The sequence below is a fragment of the Xiphias gladius genome, chromosome 2 (genome assembly GCF_016859285.1).
Source record: "Xiphias gladius isolate SHS-SW01 ecotype Sanya breed wild chromosome 2, ASM1685928v1, whole genome shotgun sequence".
NCBI classification, from domain to species: Eukaryota; Metazoa; Chordata; class Actinopteri; order Istiophoriformes; family Xiphiidae; genus Xiphias; species Xiphias gladius.
Window position 1 is genome coordinate 5,923,308 of NC_053401.1, and position 19,392 is coordinate 5,942,699.

The window sequence follows — 19,392 nt, forward strand, 5'->3', positions numbered from 1 at the left end:
TTTACACAGTCAGACAGATTGATAATTAATACTAGATCCTGCTTTAATTTTTATGGAGTAAGTAAAAATAGCATATCTCAAAAGCGTATCTCTCATAGCTTTATTTACTCTGGGTTGGGGTTTTCACTGATGGTAAAGCTGCCCATGGTCATGAAAACTTAACTGGTATATGATAAGTCTACATACTGACAACCTCATTGCAAGCACATGTGCTTTGTTTGCAGTGCTCCTTTTTGTTTGTTTGTACGGTTTTGTTCCCTCAGTGTAATTCTCCTTATCTTGATTGGAAATGTGCAACTTAATGAAGCTGCTGTGGATATATTGAAGGGATTATTTAACAACAAGCAGGGAAATAAACATTGCTGCAATCAGCCAAACAGGTAACAATCATTAAGTTGTATAGAGCACGACAGCACAAGTAAACAGGCACATGCACTGTAAATGACACTTGGCAATAGATCAGCAAGGATACTCAGCTATACGTGCCACAGTGGCCAGCAGCTGATGCATGACACACACCGATCACAATCACTGCATGCACTGCAGCTGCTTTAGTTTTGATGTTGATCCACCTTTTTGTTGTTCTAATTTAGATTTTACTGATCAGGGTGCCCTTGACGCCAAATATCAGTTAATTACCTTTTGCTCTAATGAATTATTTAAAAGCTAAGACAAGTGGTTTCCTGACTGAACTAGCCAGCAATTCTTTGGTTTCAATGGAAAACTTTTTTTAATTAAAGAATTCAAGGCAAAGCACTGTGGAACAGGAGTTTAAAAAGGATGTTGGCATGGCAAATGAGATTTAAAAAAAAAAAGACCCCTCTGCAATAATAATAATAATAATAATAATAATAATAGATGCAAAAGGTCTTTTTGTTCTAAGTGATTACTTTTACAAATGGGTTAAGCTTTTCTCTTTTCCCAGCCTAATGAGGTAAATCTTACCTCATAAATCCAAACGGAGCCTCTTCAAAACTTTGCTTCTAAAAGAGATTGAGTGTAGCATCTGTGTGTTTGAGTGCCTACGCAAGTGTGACAGTGATGATGATGGATTCAGATTAATTCCAATGAATACGTCCCACATTTCTGCTCAAACTTTGCCACGGTCTATCATTTACAGGAAAAAGGCAGATTTTGATCCCTTTTTGTAATTTGATTCAGATGACTGCCGGTTACACAAAAATTGGTAATTGACCGAAGTGAGAGGGTAAGAACGTCCTTGTCTCGGGAGAATAGATTCAAATCTGCTTCAGCTCATCATTCTGCTGCAGTCATGTGGTCAGTCAGCCCAAGAAGGTGGAAGTAGAAGAGCAGAGCAGAAGACCAAGCCAGTGTTACAGTTTATTATTATCTAAAAAGGGAAAATTACACCGAGAAATCTTGTTTCCTGCACTTCCTACATGAGTGCAGCATTTCCTCCATGCTGATCATAATGAAAATATCCCCAATTTCGGAGTGACTCACTCTTTTAATCTTGTTTCATTTTCATTTACTGCATGCTCACCCATACGTTGTGTCAATAAATCGCATAATCTGTACATAGACCGGCAATAAGCAGTGAGAGAGTGAGGGCTTCAGACGGCACACTGTAATGTAAGTGTGTCAGTGTTGCAGGCTGTTTTCATTCAAAGGCTATTAGCAATCATTTTCTTTGTTTGGTTTAACAGAGAAAAAAGTTGTTTGCAGCAAAAGAAATGATGAAATTCTGGGAAAGGGAGGATTGCACTGTGTTGAGTTTGGTGAAAATACTATCGGTAATATTTTGCCCCATTATAGCTTTCAAGGCAGTGGTTTTTAATTATTTGTGTCTTTCTGTTAGCCTTCCTTTTGCATGGAGCCCTTTATTATAACCAAAAGTCAAGTGTAATGCAAGAGAGACATACAAATAAAGATTTGCGTGAATGCTTGGTTCAGGTCATGTTAACTTCTGCTACAAATCAAGCCTACTGATTTTATGATCTGTGTTCTCTTCTTTCTACAATAACCTCTATGTAAATCCCAGTTTTTACACAACATCCAGAAGCACTGAGGGCTTTCTTGCCTATTTTTAGATCGTAACCTTCATTTCTATAGCCATTTTCTATCCATTCAACTGAAATGTCAACCTGGAACACTGTATCTACTGGGCACTCAAAGAGACTTCCGATTGAGGCTCACAATGCACAGAGCCAGGTCAACCTAAACTTTCACAGTTTCACAGGAGATTGTGATGGATGGAAATGGTTCTCTCTAGAAGCAATATAGAGGAATCGCAGGGCTAAAAGGAATTATAGTAAACTCCCCAAAACACCTTGTGTCAGGTATTTTCAGCTGAGTGCATCTACCAAACCATCAACCAACAAAAGGTCCACACTCTGACATGGTTTTTGACGTTGTTGCGAGCGAGGCCTGGAGGCTTTCTTCGGTGTGCACAATATATCAACTCTGTCCCCGCCCACCACCGCACAGCTGTAGGCACATTAGGTCAATTAGAAGATACAAGCTACAGAGATCAGCAATGCACCAGATCTAGAGGCTACAATTACCTCAACCTTGTGGTTATTCAAACAAAGGACATAAAGAATGAATACACTTGAACTCTTTAGCCAAGTTCTAGGATATTTAGGTGTAGTGGTGAATTCTTTAATTATTTGAGAAGATGCAGTACAAGTTTATTGCACCCACAACACAAGAATACCATTTATTAAAATATCTGCAGACAGCTGCCATCCAACGCACTTGATGAACTGTTTACCTGTCAAACAGGTGAAAGTGATGGTGTCCAAGAGCTGAATCATTTTCTTTAAGGACATTTTCCTAAGTAGCTCATTTAAGTATTGAATAAGGTCGGATTTAATGGCAGAAGCAGCTCATAGTTCGGTATAATTATAGAGAAAAGAAAGAGTTCTCTAAATTGTTATGTGGCGTTTGATGAAAGTAAAAAGACTTTACAGTACAAGCCATCCATTTAGTGTCTGCATAACCCATCATCAGATGAAATTCTAAAACTTTACTCCTCAAAATTTTGCATACAGGTAAATAGCCACAGACAGAGTGACAGTTTTATTTGGTGTTTAGACAGATAAACATTGTAGTTTGGTCAGCATTTCTGACTGTCTGTCTGTCTGATTTTCACGAGAGTATTATAAGTCAAAAAGTGAAAGATAGCCTTGGTAGTGGCCAAATCATTTCATATTCATGTTGTCTGCTAATTAATCTGATAGATTATTCCTCGACCAGAGACTAATATTTAACGTCAGAGGGGTAGTCTAGCAACGTAGTATTCCACTTCCACAAAGTTGGCGGAGATTCAGATTTATTTTTCAAAACTGACGTAGTAAAAACCACGTTATCCTGACTTGTAGCTACTAGCATGTGCTGAACCCCAGAAGTGGTGGGACCTAACAAACCGTATGTTGCAAAACATCATCTTAAAACCCTTATGTAGACAGTGCTTGTGATACTTTAATCTGCTGCGTTATTTGAGAGTGTCTGCAAATTGTACAATATTAAATCACGCATAACTTGTTCAACAAAAAAATGTTATATCATCATGTTAATGTTAGTAAAACAGGACTCTCACTGAAACTGAAACAGCTGGTTTAAAGGAATAGTTTGACACTTTGGGAAATATACCCATTCGCTCTCTAAATGCATTTAGCAACAGCTAGCAGCTGGTTAGCTTAGCTAGGAAACAGTTGCCAGGCAACCAGCAGAGACTCCAGGAAAACTGGTCGCAGCCATGAAATAGTCCAGCAAATAATCCGCTGTAAAACAGCAAATTTTCATTTCTACACTTAAATAGTTGTACAGATTAAACAAATAAGATATAGAATGTGTTGATTAGTGGGCTTCAGGAGGTGCTGGCCAGCCAGACTAGCTGTTTCCAGTCTTTATGGTACTGTACTGCAAGCTAAGCTAACTGACTGCTGGCTGCAGTTTCAAATTTACCATACGGATGTGATAGTGGTATTGAGCTTCTTATCAAATTCTCTACGATAAAGGAAAAAAAAAATACAAAACATGTGTCCTAAAATGTTGAACTATTCCTTTAAATTGATAATCTGAATGGTACTGTATGTCATTTAAATGATAACAACTTTTGGATTTATGTAGGCAATTTAGAGGTTGAAATTATGATGATCCCAACCCGATGTAAGCAGCAACATATGGCTGTGTTTGTATTTTTTTTTATGTATGCAGACTTGTGCAGTATCATCTGTGTTTGCTGTCTGCAAATCTGGAACTTGTTAAGACCCTTTCCTGAATGAAGTTTGATGCCAGTAGAGCTACTAGATTTGCCCCCCCCCCCCTTTAAGCTCAGAAGGTAGCTTGTACCTAATTGGATCATCTAATTACTGAGTGCCGGCAGCTGTAAGGATGGTGGGTGCTGGTCATATAAATTCAGACCGCAAGACGTCGCGACGTCAGTGCGAACACAATGAGCTGTATTTGCATACTGAAGAAGGCTTGAAGTGGAAAAGTCTGTGCTCTTTAATTCCCTGTTTGCCAATTAAAAATGTCAAGTGCATTCGGAGCGTAAATGTGGAAGAACTTGTACTTTGGGAAAGCGATGGCAACGCGCTTTCTCCAGCCGCTATGAAAATGAGAAGCGGCTGTGATGAGATAAAATGAGATTATAGTTAATATCCAGTTTATCTGTTTTAAACCACTGCTATTGGCAGCCAGTTTGTTTATTCTCTTCTGAAACCTGTGCTTACCATGTTCATACCTCCCTACAGAATAAAAGGAGTCTAACAAAAAAGATATCTGGATAATGGAGGTTCGACGGCCCATTTAAGAAAACCCTCCAATGTTGTTTTTGCTTGGTTTAACGCTTTTGATTTGTTTGTTTATCCTCTCTCTGTGATTTTCTTTTTTTTCCCCTGGCTTCCCTGTGGAGCCGTGCTAAATGAAAGTGTAGTACACACAGACACACACACACAGACAGAAACCCAAAGTGGCACAGTGTTGTCTCGCAGCGAGCCGGGGGGTCGGTGTCCATCACTGCAGGTTTGATCCCAGAGGAAGTGATTGATTTTTGGGTTAGCAAGGCTCACATGATAAATTTCGCAGCTCAGGTGCACTATTTTGCCTTTTGGATTTTAAAGAGTGAGAAGACCATGACATTTGTTTTTCTTTTTTAAAATGTGAAGCAACCCATAATCTAAACAGTACTGTTCAGGGTATTTACATGAAGTAACACAAATTTAATTCCACCTAAACCCGGGCAACGATGGATTTGAATAATTTACTGTGTTCCTCAATGCTCATCTCAGCTGAGTTTAGAACTGAACAGACCTGTTTTTTTTTTTTTTTTTTGGGGGTTTTCTTTATGCTGTTGCCTGATTCAGTGTTTGGATGGCTAAACATGGAATCTGTCTGGTCAGCTTCTCTTTTCCTCTGATTTGCAAATGGGCCAGTGTAGGCCAATAAATTGCAGCTAACCTGTCTGCTAATTAAAGAAGAGATGCCCCAGCAAAGCCAAAAATAAAACCGTAAAGTGGGTGTTTTTTTTCCTTTTTTTTCTTTTTTTAGTATTCCACTTCCATAAAGTATCATGAGAGCCATAAAAAAGAAAAAGGTGAACTATACTTTTTTGGTACCTAGTATTGTTATTGGCTGGATCCTACAATTTCCACAATGCAGCTTGATAGCATCTTTACATCAGACTCTCACTGCATTGTAAATGTCCACGTCTGTTAAACTCCAAACCCTTAGTCAATAATTCAACATTCTGTTGAATTATTGACAACTTCAATATCAAGCTGAAATAATGATGTCTTTAGGGTAATTTTCTGAGACATGACATAGAGACACATAAGACATAAGGCACACAAGTGTTTCCACAGGCTGAATCTCATAACTATTAAAATGTTCTAATGTGTAAAAATAGGTGGAGTTCCCCTTTAACAAGTGAGCTGATTTCAATACTTAAAGGTACCCTGTGGAGTTCTTGAACACAGTTTTTACAAGGTGGGTCCCTGTTTGTTTGTACTGTGCAAGTGCGGGTGACATGACACGATACACACTCCTACCAGTGGTCACCATGCTTTTCTGTTGATCAGCAGTTGGTGGTGGAGGTGGTGGTAACGGGCAAAGAATTGTAGCAAGGTATCAACAAAGGCAGAGAAGACGAAGCTACAAACTATCAAACATTGATCGCAATCAATGCAATATTTAAAATATGCAAATGTTAAGAGGAATAAAACGCACTGAACACATGTTTTAGCCCTCAAGGATATAGACAATTTTGGTGAAAAATGCCTTATTTAAATAAAAGTCCACAGGGCATCTTGAAGGTCTGAGCTAACTTGGGCCAAAAGGGGAATGCACTCACAGCCACCTAAATATGGACACAATTCAATGTTTCACCTGCATCGGACTATTGACTGAATAATGCTTATACACACCACAACAATTCTTTGAAAAATCTTCTTCTTTTTTTTTTTGGTTTAGTTGTACTAATTGTATGTTCTGCGCACGGCCTCTTGCCCCATGAGGCTGTACGATACAACTGCGGATTCTACGTATGAGAACGTTCAGGCCTCTGGGGATCCGGCTGCAGCTAGGACACAGTGCTCCCATCAGTTGCAGAGAGTTGCCTGTCAGTGTCAGTAGTGCACTTGGAAATGGCTCAGTTTTCAAGAACACTTCACATGACCATAAACCTCTTAAGGATGACATTTTAGAATACATCAACATGTGCACGCTGTCAGTTCTTTGCAATTTTAGCCTTTTTAGATTCATGAACAACAACAACAACAACAAAAAAACAAAACAATCTCTTAGTCCGCGCCCTCTTGCTGTTTCTTCTGTCCCTCTCCTGCTCAGCTGTGTCCATCTCTTAATCAGATTAGGACATTATATTTCAGGTTGTTGGCATTAATCAGTGTAATAAAGGGTCTCTGAGAGCATTTCTGCCCATTAGCGTCATTAGGGTGCAGCTGAAAGGAGGGCTTAGTAGAATCTGCTTGATCACTGCTGCTCGGAGGAGGTGAGCATTCATCTTTCAGGTGAGCCTATTGATCTGTTTACTCCCATATGAGCTTGCCGGACTTGTAGGAGTTAGCCGCCACACAGGAGCTAAAAGGGTTGTGTTCTGTTCTGTTGCGTAACGACTTCATTTCTGCTGCTTCCTTCTGGTTTAGGAAAGTAATCCTGTGCTGCTGTGGGAATGCTCTGTTTTAATAATGTCTTGTTGGTCCATTATATGCAAAGAAAACGGACGTTCAGGATATGGCTTTGGTTATACCATTGCAAAAATGTCTTACATGATCAAACAGTTGGGACCAAACTCAGCTGTCACTCTTTGGGGAGTGATTGATTGATTGATTGATTTATTTATTTATTCATTCAGCAGAGGCAAATAGAATGGAAATTATAATTCCATCTGGCTGAGACCCAGAGCTATGACTTTTTGTCAAAGCTGTTGTTGTTATTGAGTGTTTGTGTGTTTTTTTTTTTTCTCCTTGCAGTGACGGAGCGCTGAGTGGTTTTACTCTGCAGGGCCTCACTCTGTAATGCTTTCATGGCACAGTGGGTTTGATAAACCACTGCAAAGCACTGTGTGCCTGCAATGGCAGGAAGCAGGGAGAAGCACTGCCAGGCGTCCGTCCAGCTGGACGGCCGCAGCTAGACTCCGGGGGATGGCATCAGTATGCTACACTCAGCTACGCCGCCTTTTTTTTTTTTTTATATGGCGAGGCTGAGAGGGAGTGGCTTTGCCATTTTGATTTATAGCCCCAGATTAGCAACTGCATCGGCAGCTGGAGGTTGTCATCCTCTTGTGCATATGGAGAGATGCTCTTAGGGAATGAGGAGGGTCTTCAGCAACCTTGCCCGTTAATTTGCAACTAAGCCAGTGTATGTGCACAACCTCCTATATTCTGCACATCTGTGGTGGTCAACACGTATGGGGAAATGAACAACCACGTGGTCTATGGGCACTGGGCGGCTCTCTGCTCTCAAACGGTCATGAAAGGACTGTTGTCAATGACCCTTGCTGTAATAAAAGCAGCAGCTTTTATGCGTGAGAGACTGGGGAGGCTGTAGTGAGCAGCTACAGAGGCCAGACTTCAGTAATAGGTCACTGCACACTCTAAGCAGAGAGCTCCTCAAAGACTTTCCCTCTGCCAGCTTCCATCATCCGAGGACGGTTTTCCTCACTACAGATTTCACTGATGTAATTGCCAGAAGTTCAGCAGCGCATAATTTTTGTAATTTGCTAAGGTTTGAGGCATATTGGTTATGGCCATATGGCCGTATTTCATCATTCTGCTGATTAATTTTAAAGTCAGTGTTGGGGAAAATTTTAAATTGTTCAAAGTGTTAAATTCTTTTTGAGAGAGCGGTAAAATGTTCGTTACCTTTTTTTTTCTTTTTTAAAAAACTGAAATTAGATATAAAACTGGATAATGAAATCCAGAGCAGTGTGGGCTGCTCTATTGAATGTTTACCTGGAACTCAAAACCTGTATGTATTGCTTACACTTACAGATTCAGGTTCCTTTTTTTTCATTTACAACACAAGTGTTTCTAAGCCAGTCTTTAATGTATAATACTGTAGATGTAGTTACAGATTATGAGCAACTGTTAAGTACCGTGTTCCTGGCTGCAAAATCTTCCATTTTACCACCAATTCCAACAGACCAGTGATTCCCAAACCTGTTAATATGTTTAATTAACCTCTCTGTCTCTTTGCTAATATACAGCTGTTTTACACTCATGAGAAATACGGTGCTTTAATAAATTTATATTAAACATGTCAGTATTAGGTTCCTGTAGTGGGAATATTCCATCTCAACTGCTGTGTCAAAATACAAAGAATATAAAGTTAAAATAACTTTTTTAAAATGATTACCTCTAATAATACTTTACTCCCTTTGGCATCGTTTTGTCACAGACAGAGGGCAATTTTATAGTCCCATTCAGGATTATAATTTGTAATTATGCGGTGGTTATGATATGAGCCTGTCTGTGGCCTCTGATTCTCATTGGGGAGCAAAAGAGTGATTAAAGCCACCCATCAGCCCCACATTTGAATTAGTCACTGCGCAGACAGCTACAGTCGCTTAAAAAAGGGGAAAGGCTTAAAGTTTTGCCTCTATATTCAAAACATCGCAGCCGGTTGACGGTGAAATATACAGCGCCAGAGCTACAGCTGCTGAACTACGCAAACAGATGAAAATTTGCTGTACTCTTCAACAGTGCCACAAATCTATCGGCCTATATTTATAGTGGGTGTTGTAAACGTGGCTGGAGAGAGAGATTTGGGATAAGGGAGAGCAAGAAACACGTCCTGGTTCACATCTGAAATCCCTCTAATTATCACTTCCCGAGAAATCGCCCGAAGTTTAATGATTAATTAATTTTGAAGCAAACAATAATTTATATTGATAGAGTACTGATCGGATGCAGTATTCTGAAAGAAACGACACAAAATCACGCAGGAGAAAATGAATGTGTCTGAATTGTACGTTTGACCGTACTTTATGTCCTCCTTGGAATATTGATCAGACTGAATTTTCCTCTCTGCTGGCCCTCGGATTGGCTGAGATGAATGGGACTGTGGGGTAATGGATAGTGAAACAGTGACTTTTTCCATTATGCCAGAGTTAAAGAGCAGGGAGGCGGGCGTCTGAGAAATGACCAAAGTGGGCAATGTCGATCACATCTAATTAACTCAAAGAGCTTCACTCTCTCAACCCTGCCTCAATTGCGCAAACCCAAACGAACTTTCCTCTGCAACAAAATCCAAATCGTCCAGGACACAAGGACAGCGCCAATCAGCTCATAACAGCTCCTGATATTCATGTTAAATGATTTTTCTGCAATTCCCAGAATTGCTCAGAAACTTAGATAAAATGTTCCAACTTGTTGCATTCGAGTGCAAGTGGAAAGAGTAATGGAGGTAGCATAGTGGCAGTTACAGGAATAGTTTGACATTTTGGGAAATGCTCTACTTTGCTTTCTTGCTGAGAGTTAGATGAGAAGATCAATACCAGTCCCATCCGTCCGTTGAATGATGTTGGTTTCAGCTTAGCATAAATAGGGGAAAGTGGATAGTCTGGCTCTGTCCACAGGTAACTGCCGTAGGCTAATTCTGCTTTATGACCTGCTATTGCAGAACCTCAAGCCTCCCCATCACAACCATGATCTTCAGATTGTTTCAGACATTTCTACTGAGGGATTCCGTTTTCCACCTCCAGCAGCATCCAGTCCTGCGGGATCCTGTCCCATCTCCCATCCCCCATCTCTTCATGGGCCTGCATCTAATGAAGACATTTCATGCTGATAGGGTGCAAGTCTTTCTCTGTGGACATCTCAATATTGCTACATTTACAGTTGATCTCTCATTATTCAAATGCAATATGAGGCATTGTTGCATTCTGTCACATTTAAATGTCTCTCTCTCTCCTCCAATTTAGCTTTGCTGCTATCAAAATCATGGCAGCTCCGCTGGAAATAATTTTTCGTGATGTAGACGACATTTGGCAATGAACCGTGTGCATAAAAGACAACTAAGAACACAAAAACTGGTCCAGAAACACACAGAGCATTGGCTTTAAAGGGAAAAAAGCTGTCAATAAAAATTTAGGGTGGATTTGCCCTTTGGACTGCCCTGTGTTCATCTCATAAAACAGCTACAAATAGTGACTCGAGCTGACAACTCCCTTGGACCAGATCAAGGTGAACTGACATTCAGTAGCAAGAAAGAGAAAATTAGTATGGTGGAATAGAGCCATGGCTGGCGTGCCGCCAGCCTAAGCATCTTAATAAAAGTTCTTGAACAATGTCGTGTTGCTACAATTCAATAGCGGGATTACTTAATACGATTACCAGTGCCACAGAATCAACCATGGTGAATGTAGCCCATAATTACAGTGAGAAGATGAGGAAGCTGTATGACAGAGATTAGAAAAGGTGAACTCCCGTGAGCCACACACAATATGCCCCCACCCAGCTCAAAACACACTCACCGGGCTTATTGCTTAATTTCAGTCTTCACAATTCAGACTGTGTTTCAGAAAGTTGAAACCAGGTCTCGCATATTTTCTGTCCCCCTCCTTTTAAAAGTCTTCAAAACCGACATAAATCCACATGATTCAACAGCGTTTTTCTTAAAGGGTCAGCTGCCAGGGGGCAGGAACCGAGAGTCAAAGCTTTCTCTTGAATCAGTGAAGCCCTGTCATACCAAACATGACAGCCAACGAGGCCGAACTCTTACTTTTATCGCCTTGCTGTCTCTTATCCTATGTGGGGTATCATTAATTTTCATCACATGCCACATAGATGTTGACATTTAATTTACTTGAATCCACTGGGAATTAGCTCAAATCAATTGCAGCCACCTGGAAGATATGGTAAATCTTCCTAATAGGCATGCCCTTAGGCTAAATGAAAGTGAATGTTGAGGCCCTTGAGATAAATTTCCAGTGGCTATAATACGTATAAACAGCCACATAGAAATGAGACCCAGAAGATGTTAATTTGTTTATTTTAATGGTAGGAACCTAATTCTCTTAATGAAACATGAAAATTTCTCCCAGGTGCTGTGTGATTGCAAAGCCAGTGAAACTAGGATGTGAGAAGTCATTTGGTAGACATCTGTTTTTCTGTATGCTTTAACTGTTTTGAACCCAGTGCACATGTAATTGATCGGCAGTCCACTTGCTCAGGCTGTCCTAATCATCATCCATCTAAAGAATTGATTAGGCTGTATGAATACAACCGACAACTGTAATTTAGTTGACATGTATGTCTAAACAGTTAGTCTTGAGGAAGTACTTCTTCAGGGAAAGTGTGGGTTTATTAGAATCTTTTACATGAGTTTTTGTCTTTCAAACCTGTGTTGTACACTGCATATTTGATACTAAGTTATACTACTTTGATTTCTGTGAAATTTCATTCCTCGTGTCTCTCTGTTAATTTTTTGCTCATATATAAACCATAGTTTAACCTTAAGACATGCGTTCCAGAGGGAAAATTAATTCTGACACCTAAATGTTAAAGGAAGCCAATGTTTCATGTGACACAAACAAACTGATTCATTATTAATGCGCCCATGTGGCACCTTTGAGGCCTCACTGCACAATAGGTTTCCACTTAAATGAGCTACCACATGTGTTTCAGTATCTGGTATTTTATCATTTGGCTCGTTTGCAAGAAATGCAATCTGTGTCTCGAGAGCTGCTCATATCTATCCCTCAGCCAACGCCCAGGCCATTTCATGAAGGAGTGCACAAAGTCAAGGCCATCTTGTTTCAGTGGGCCAACTGCAGCAAGATGGTAATAAGATCCCCAATGTGATACACGCAAGGTCTTAAATGTCAAAATAGAAAATCTCTAGTTTCTCTATAGCCTATATTCCAAGGAGAGAAATGAGTCTTATCTCGGAGAAAGGTGGCCATCCATCAGCAATTTCTCTCAGTTTATCAGCCTACCCAAGTCGAAACGCACAATGATGTAAGGCATTAATCAAATGCTGACACCTCACATTCAGGACTGAGACATGTACCCTTTTCTCCCTGGCCAAATCTGGTCATTGTCTGCTGAGGCTCTCTGGCTGCAGATTTAAACCCTTCTCTGGTGCCATGTGCCAATATCAGACAGCTGGAGGACTGTGCTGGAGCCATGTTGAAAGGACATGTGGAGAGGGCGGAGAACATACACTGGAAATCCAAGCGGCACCGTGTTAAAAGTCTTGTGCCTCAGCCTCGTCATTACAGTTTTATTCTCATGAATGTGTTGCACAAGTGCTCTTAGAGGTTCCCCCCTCACAGAGAGCAAAGACAAAGAGACTGTTAAATTCATTGTGCGTCCCTGTGCCGGGAAAAATCCTGTCACTGAAAATGCAGCAGGACAATGAGAGAGAGCGTCTTGTGGTGTAGAGTTTGTAGTCTCTTCTTCTAGACTCCCTGCTGACCACTTATTCATTCTGTTTAGAAATTACTGAGAGCTATTGATGTGCTGAATCGAAACCCTCAAAGTGCTGAGGGTTGTTATAAATTGAACATCTTGGACACTGTGTGGTTGTCATAAACTCTCCACGGGGCTATATTCATGTCAAAACCGCGATCTTACGTGGGCAGCCAAAGGTTTATCTATGTAGAGCAAAAATTGTAAGAAGTCTTTCACTGATGTGTTTGATTCCGCCTCGGAGAGAGAATTAACTCCTGTGGCTGATCACGAAACCCTTTGGAGGACTTGAATTTTTCAGATGGATGAATATCTGGATACAAAATAGCAGGGAGCCAGATGTGACCCTGGATCCCTTCATTCCCCCTGTACTGTGAGAGGAAAAAGGATGTTTTGGATACACTATTGGTTGAACTCAATTCTTTTGTCGGAGAAGTCATTGCAGGACATGTAAACATGACCTCTGAAATCTCCTACTTTTTGCTTTTGGACAATATGCATAAGGTAATTCCCATAAAGTTAGGGAAAGATAGTGGTTGTGGTTAATAAAATTGCAAATGTTAAAGGGGAACTCCGATCTCTTGCTTGGAAATGTGACATCCTACACATCCACCCACCTCCACGACCTCATACATACTGTATAAGGCATGCTATACTCGAAGTTCGCACTGAATGTTTCTAATGGACATAAATTCCAGGGTGTGGAATTGTCCAATACAAAACAATTTCTAGGGATGCTGGGCTTTGTCACTGCATGGGCAGCCAATAACCCATGGCAAATGACTGGAATTATGGCACTTTCATGAACATTTTGATATTATTTTGCTAGTCTCCACCTGAGTCTCCAGTTACCTTTTTATTTTCTCTGAAGCTGCATCTTTTGGATGCCACTTTTTTTTTTTTTTTAAACTGATATGTGTACTTTATTCTCCAGCACTCCGGGGCTACGAGGACCGACTGATACATTTATGTCGAAGAATTACATTTTCTGAAGTTAGACTCTTTTCAATAACAAACTTTAAACTTTTTGCACCGACAGTCAAAATTAGGAGAAATGTCAGCAGCAGAGAATTTACAGGTGGCACACACTCTCTCTCAGACACAGCTGCCATCTTGACAAGTGGGAAGTCACGCAGAAAATTGCATTTTTCACATAACCCACACACTGACTGGCTGCAACACGTATGCAAATTCTGGCATCTGAGAATCTTTCCGTCCCTGACTTGAACGGAATGCAGAACAAACTGGAATGCAAAATTGCTTGTAATGGAAGATTATGTACATTATATAATGTGTGTGTGCGCTGCGAGTTAATGTCTGGCTTTTATGCGAGTATTTATTCTAATGATAACAGCCGTGATGAACGGTAATGATCTGAATGGAGAAAAACAGCCTCATTGTGTTCCCACCGCTAATGCTCAGACGACCAGCCATCGTTTACGATGGCCCTTAACCCCCTGCAGACAAACAGTGTACACAGATAATTCAATACCTTTTCGTCATTGCAGTACGACAAGAGTGCTGTTTAGATTGACACACTGCTAATGTCTTTCCCTGGTCGCTTTAACCCCCCCCCCAAGGACAATCGAGAGACTTGGAATGTAGTGTCTCACTTGTGCGGCTAAATTAGCAGCTCTTAGGCGAGGCCATGTTAAAGTCCCCTTCTGTGAATACAGGAAACTTCGCACAGCTGTGTCCCGAGGCCAACGTGAATTGTAGGTGGGAGATGGGATGCAAGCGCGGAATCCTGATGTCAAAATGACATTCGTTGAACACCCAGTCTTCTCCTTTTTTTTTTTTTTAAAGGTGTGTTCAGTGGGAACACAGAGCGAACTGCAGAGCTGAAGCAATTACATACAAAGTCAATGAGAAGATACAAGTGGACACGCATAGACATGAATTGAGGCAACTGAGGTTTGTGGAAGTTAGAAAAAACTTATTCAACTTGTACACAGATTTTGCTCTTACTCTGAGGCTATGTGACTCAGTTTCATGAAAATACAGAAATGAGGAAGGAAGGGATCCTAAGTGAAAGTGGGTCCGACTCCAGGAGAGCGCAGTTCATATCCCCTCACTAACATACAATTAACATTTGCCTTTTTATTAACAATAACGACGACATTTCCTTAACCGAGACAAATGTTTTAGTTGCCTAACGTTGGCCATACCTTAACCATTGTTTATTTGCTTTAACCACAATCTTTCTGTGACCTTAATCATACAATAGTAGCCATGTCCGAAGTAGTATGTCCAAGTATGCGACATAACAACTTGTTGTTGCTGAGAATATACCAAACTCCAATTTCAATGTTCTTATCTTTCTGCAGCACTGTAGCAGCTGCCACTCTTCTGTTGAAGACAGTATCAATACAACTCATGAACATTCGAAAGAACACAGTCCCCGCCCATGTTGTTGACCCATTCTGTTGACCCACTGTGACTGACCCCGCACTCAGGGTTTACAGTTCAATTGTGTCCCAGACCGGAATAACGTCCACTAATCAGCTATTCTGAAGTCCATGCCGATCCCTGCCCGATGCAGTGTCAGCTTGCACAGTCATGTCTATCCTCGTTTCTTCATATAGAGGGCAAGTCTATATGACATGCATAATTCATCCTGCCGATACGGGCTCCATGAATACATTAATCATCGCACGCTAAATAAATGGTGGAGTGCGAATATATATTTTTAGTGAGGAGGAGTTGTCATCAATCGCCTTGCCCGAATACAACCGGATTTGGCAACTTGTGTGCGGTTGAAAGCGGCATGAATAATACTTGGTGCAAATTCATTAAGATAAATGGATTTTATTGCAAGCCATGAGGTCACATGTTGCTATCAAGTAGATATTTCCAGACGTTCCCTTGTTTAGAAATTCCCATAGGGCCAGTCAGAGACAGAACTGTAATCAATGACCTGGTTCCAGTAATTACTGTTTACTTTAGCTCATTATTCTCAAAGCTTTGACTAAGCAATAGCCCTCATGTGAAGGATATGTGGCCTTAATTGGTGGTTGCCATGACACGTATCTCCCGCTTCCGTTGTGATGCATGTTGGGAGGAATGGAGGTCAGGAAGTGAGAGACGCCTCAGGCAGCTATTCTGGGCCCTGCCTTTTGAGTCATTCGCATTCTCTAATTGTCCGATGAGTCAACGTGTGACAAAAGATGAACAGCAGTCCTTTTTCATCTGGCAAGGCAAACGGCAAACGCTGCGCACGTGCTTCACAGGTCGGGAGAGAAAAGTGGTTCATATACAGACGTTTACAACCTAATTAAAACCGAGAAGGAAGATGATCCACGCATGGTCCGATGCTCATTATGCAGGTGGTTATACACAAAACATACACAGGTATACAAGCATTTGCACAGACGGCGACAAAATCCTACACGCCGTTTAGATACTCCACACACATTCAGCCGAGCATTGCTAATCCCACCCTGCTGGAAAACCCGGTTATTTGAATCGCTGAAATCCTCAAATGATTAAAATATATTACCATGTCAGAGAATTTCATACTCATAATATTAAAGATGTATGTATGCACATAAATTCACCAATGCCTCCCTGCGTTTTGATTAGGGGCTGAGAGAGAAATGTAGGTAACAAATAAAATGTATCAAAAACGGATTTTTAAACAGAACAAAGTTAGAATATATTTGCACACCATTGCTTTATTTGTTCAATAGCACATACCCGCTCAGATACCCAAGGCTGAGCAGTGTCGGCTGTCAGATCAAACTTATCAAGTAGGAACATGCCTCTCAGCCACTTGTTTCAGTCTCGCTGGCAACAGTGGACATAAGCTGAGCTCTGGTCTTCAGGGTGAAGAACTTTCTTTTTCTTTTTTTTTTTTTTATACAAAGAGCATGAAACCCACTGTAGCTTTTTCCTCATTTGACACTTTTTTTTTTTTTATATCAGTAAAAGTCCAAATTTACAGCTAAGCAAAATTATAAAAATCTGTAAATGAAATGACTGTAATCTACTGAATAGGGATAGTTTTAGGCCATATAGTCAGTGCAAAGATCTTTCAATAATTCAGAGTCTGCATCAGAAATGGCGTATTCCTCCTCCTGCTGTGACAGCCAACCCCACTGTGTTCCCCAGGCTCCGATTCTTTAAAACGTCCTTTTGAGTCCTTCCCTCCGAAGAACAATACCATCTAAGCCTCACAATTCAGTTAACCCCTCCTCCAGCCACGTGCGTAAACACTTGCTGCGATGACATACCATGCTGTGTTTGCTTGTGCAGAGCCCCCCGTTATGACACTCACCGCATGTCGAGTAAAAAAAAAAAAAAAAATCATCCAGTAAACCAGATCCACAGTTTAATGTTGCTCTTGTATTCTCTCACTTTCGACAATATCAGGTGCAGTCAAAAATATGGTGTTCTGATTAAATGATGTGATACAAAAAATACATATCCATAGCCCTAGTACAGATACAGCACTAAGCTCCATTACAAACATTTCTTTACTATATGTCGAACACCATTGGTCTTTTCATGTGCATCCACATTTTTGGTTCAGAATTCAGTAGGTGGTGGCTGTTGAGTGAGTGTGGGTTAATCACTTGCAACTGGCTCTTCCTCCTTTTATTTTCATGGGTAATTGGCTATGCAGCACATGGAACCACAGACCTACGGGCTACACAGAGGAAAGGGAACACTGGGATGGAAGAAAGTGAGATCAGTGAAGCACGTCAAACATTTTCTCCCCCTCCACTCTCCGTTCAATTACTGTATCTTGTTGTTTACTTATTAATCTTGTGCTTTCCCATTCCTCAAACCGTACTCCATTCACAATCAAAGCTGCCCAGCGGTTTCCATATATATTTTTCAGATTTCAAATTATACATCTTGAGCTGTGCAGGTCTTTCCCCCATCTGTCTTGACTTCTCCTTAATTTTCCTCTCCTCATTCTCACTCCTACTCGGTTTTGTGAGTGCACCCATAGCTCTGGAAAGGCCTGTGCAATTTCCTGGAAGAGTATTGTGATGGATTTACACAATATCAATCGGGAGGAAATGGGAAAACAGCCCTCCACTACTAGCAAGAGATGGGGTTTTTTTTTGAGCAGTGGTCAAGTAGCCTACGAGAAACAGAGATGTATTGTAATTATTTTCAATCACACTCCTGTATATTTTTTTTTGAATGAGACTGTCCTTCTGTAAAAACCAGAGGTCCATAGGTCGTCTGCGCGAACAGCTTACGACGACCCACAGTTGTGTTTTACTGTTGGGGTTGGCAGCTGTAGTAAGCAAGACGGGAGCAGAGGAGGAAGTCAGGTGACTTGGTATAAAAGGCAACAAAGTCCACACTAGGAGGTTGGGGCGAAGTGATGGATGGACAAAAGACAGGACTTTCACACAGGAGACAAACAGTAGTCTCCCGGAAATGCTGTTTTTTCTATCCATGACTGTTCCACAACCTTTAGTTGTGTGTGTGTTTTTTTTGTAACCATGATGACAGAAGTCCTCTAACCTTCGGGAAGTACTTATTTTAATCCACACCGCTATCTTTTCTTAAACTTGACCAAGTACTCTTTTTGTCTGTGAATCTAAGGGACCTTCACAGTTCCACGACCTTCTTTTTATTATTGTTACCATGACAATGAAGGGGCTAGGTAAGCATGACGCTGGCGCACTCCTGTGGGCTGTATCCGAGGGTAGGGACACGCGACCTGTACGGTCGTTTAAGTTGGAGCACTTTGTTGTGTTGAAACTTTCTCTGAGCTCCCCAGTCAATTTTTTTTTTTCTCGAGGTTGTTTTTTTTTTTTTTTTTTTTTTTTTCTTTAGGAACATCATCATGGTGAAAAATTACATGTTTTCAATTACATGAAAACATGCAGTTACGATGATTGAAAAAACAGGCATCACAGCAGTGCGGGGCAACTGACAGCAGCCTCCTCAAATGAAGATGAGCCATTCCCTGGTGACTCGTCATCTAATGCGACTAGTATTTCACTTGGTCCCTTCAACAAGCCGCTCTGAATGAGGTCACATGCCTCTGACCTCAGGGCATTATTACCCTGTAATCATGTGTTGCTCTGCATGGCTACATTTGTTATTCCTCACTGACAGCCTAATGTTGGAAAAAAAGCAATTTTACCTGATGGATGATCATAAGCGGGGGAGAGGCTATATCAGCTTCTTGCCTCACCAGTGAATTATGCACAAGAAAATCCCATAGATGCCTAAAGTGGCTGCCTGCAATACCTGCCTTTTCAAATATACTGCCAGTCTGCCTGCTTTACGCGCTGGGTTATTATTGCCAGGGCTGTGAGGACTTCTCAACTTGTCAGAATGTGCATGAAGCCTATTCATTACCACAGTATTTACTTGTCCTCTTAAATCAAATAGGCTGTCAGTCCGTACATTACCGCAGTGCTATGAAAAATAGTTGACTTATTTTCAAGGGGCACAGCTGGGACGACTGATTCATAGGTCTCAGGCCATTCATGATCACAGAAATCAATCGGCGCTGCTCCTC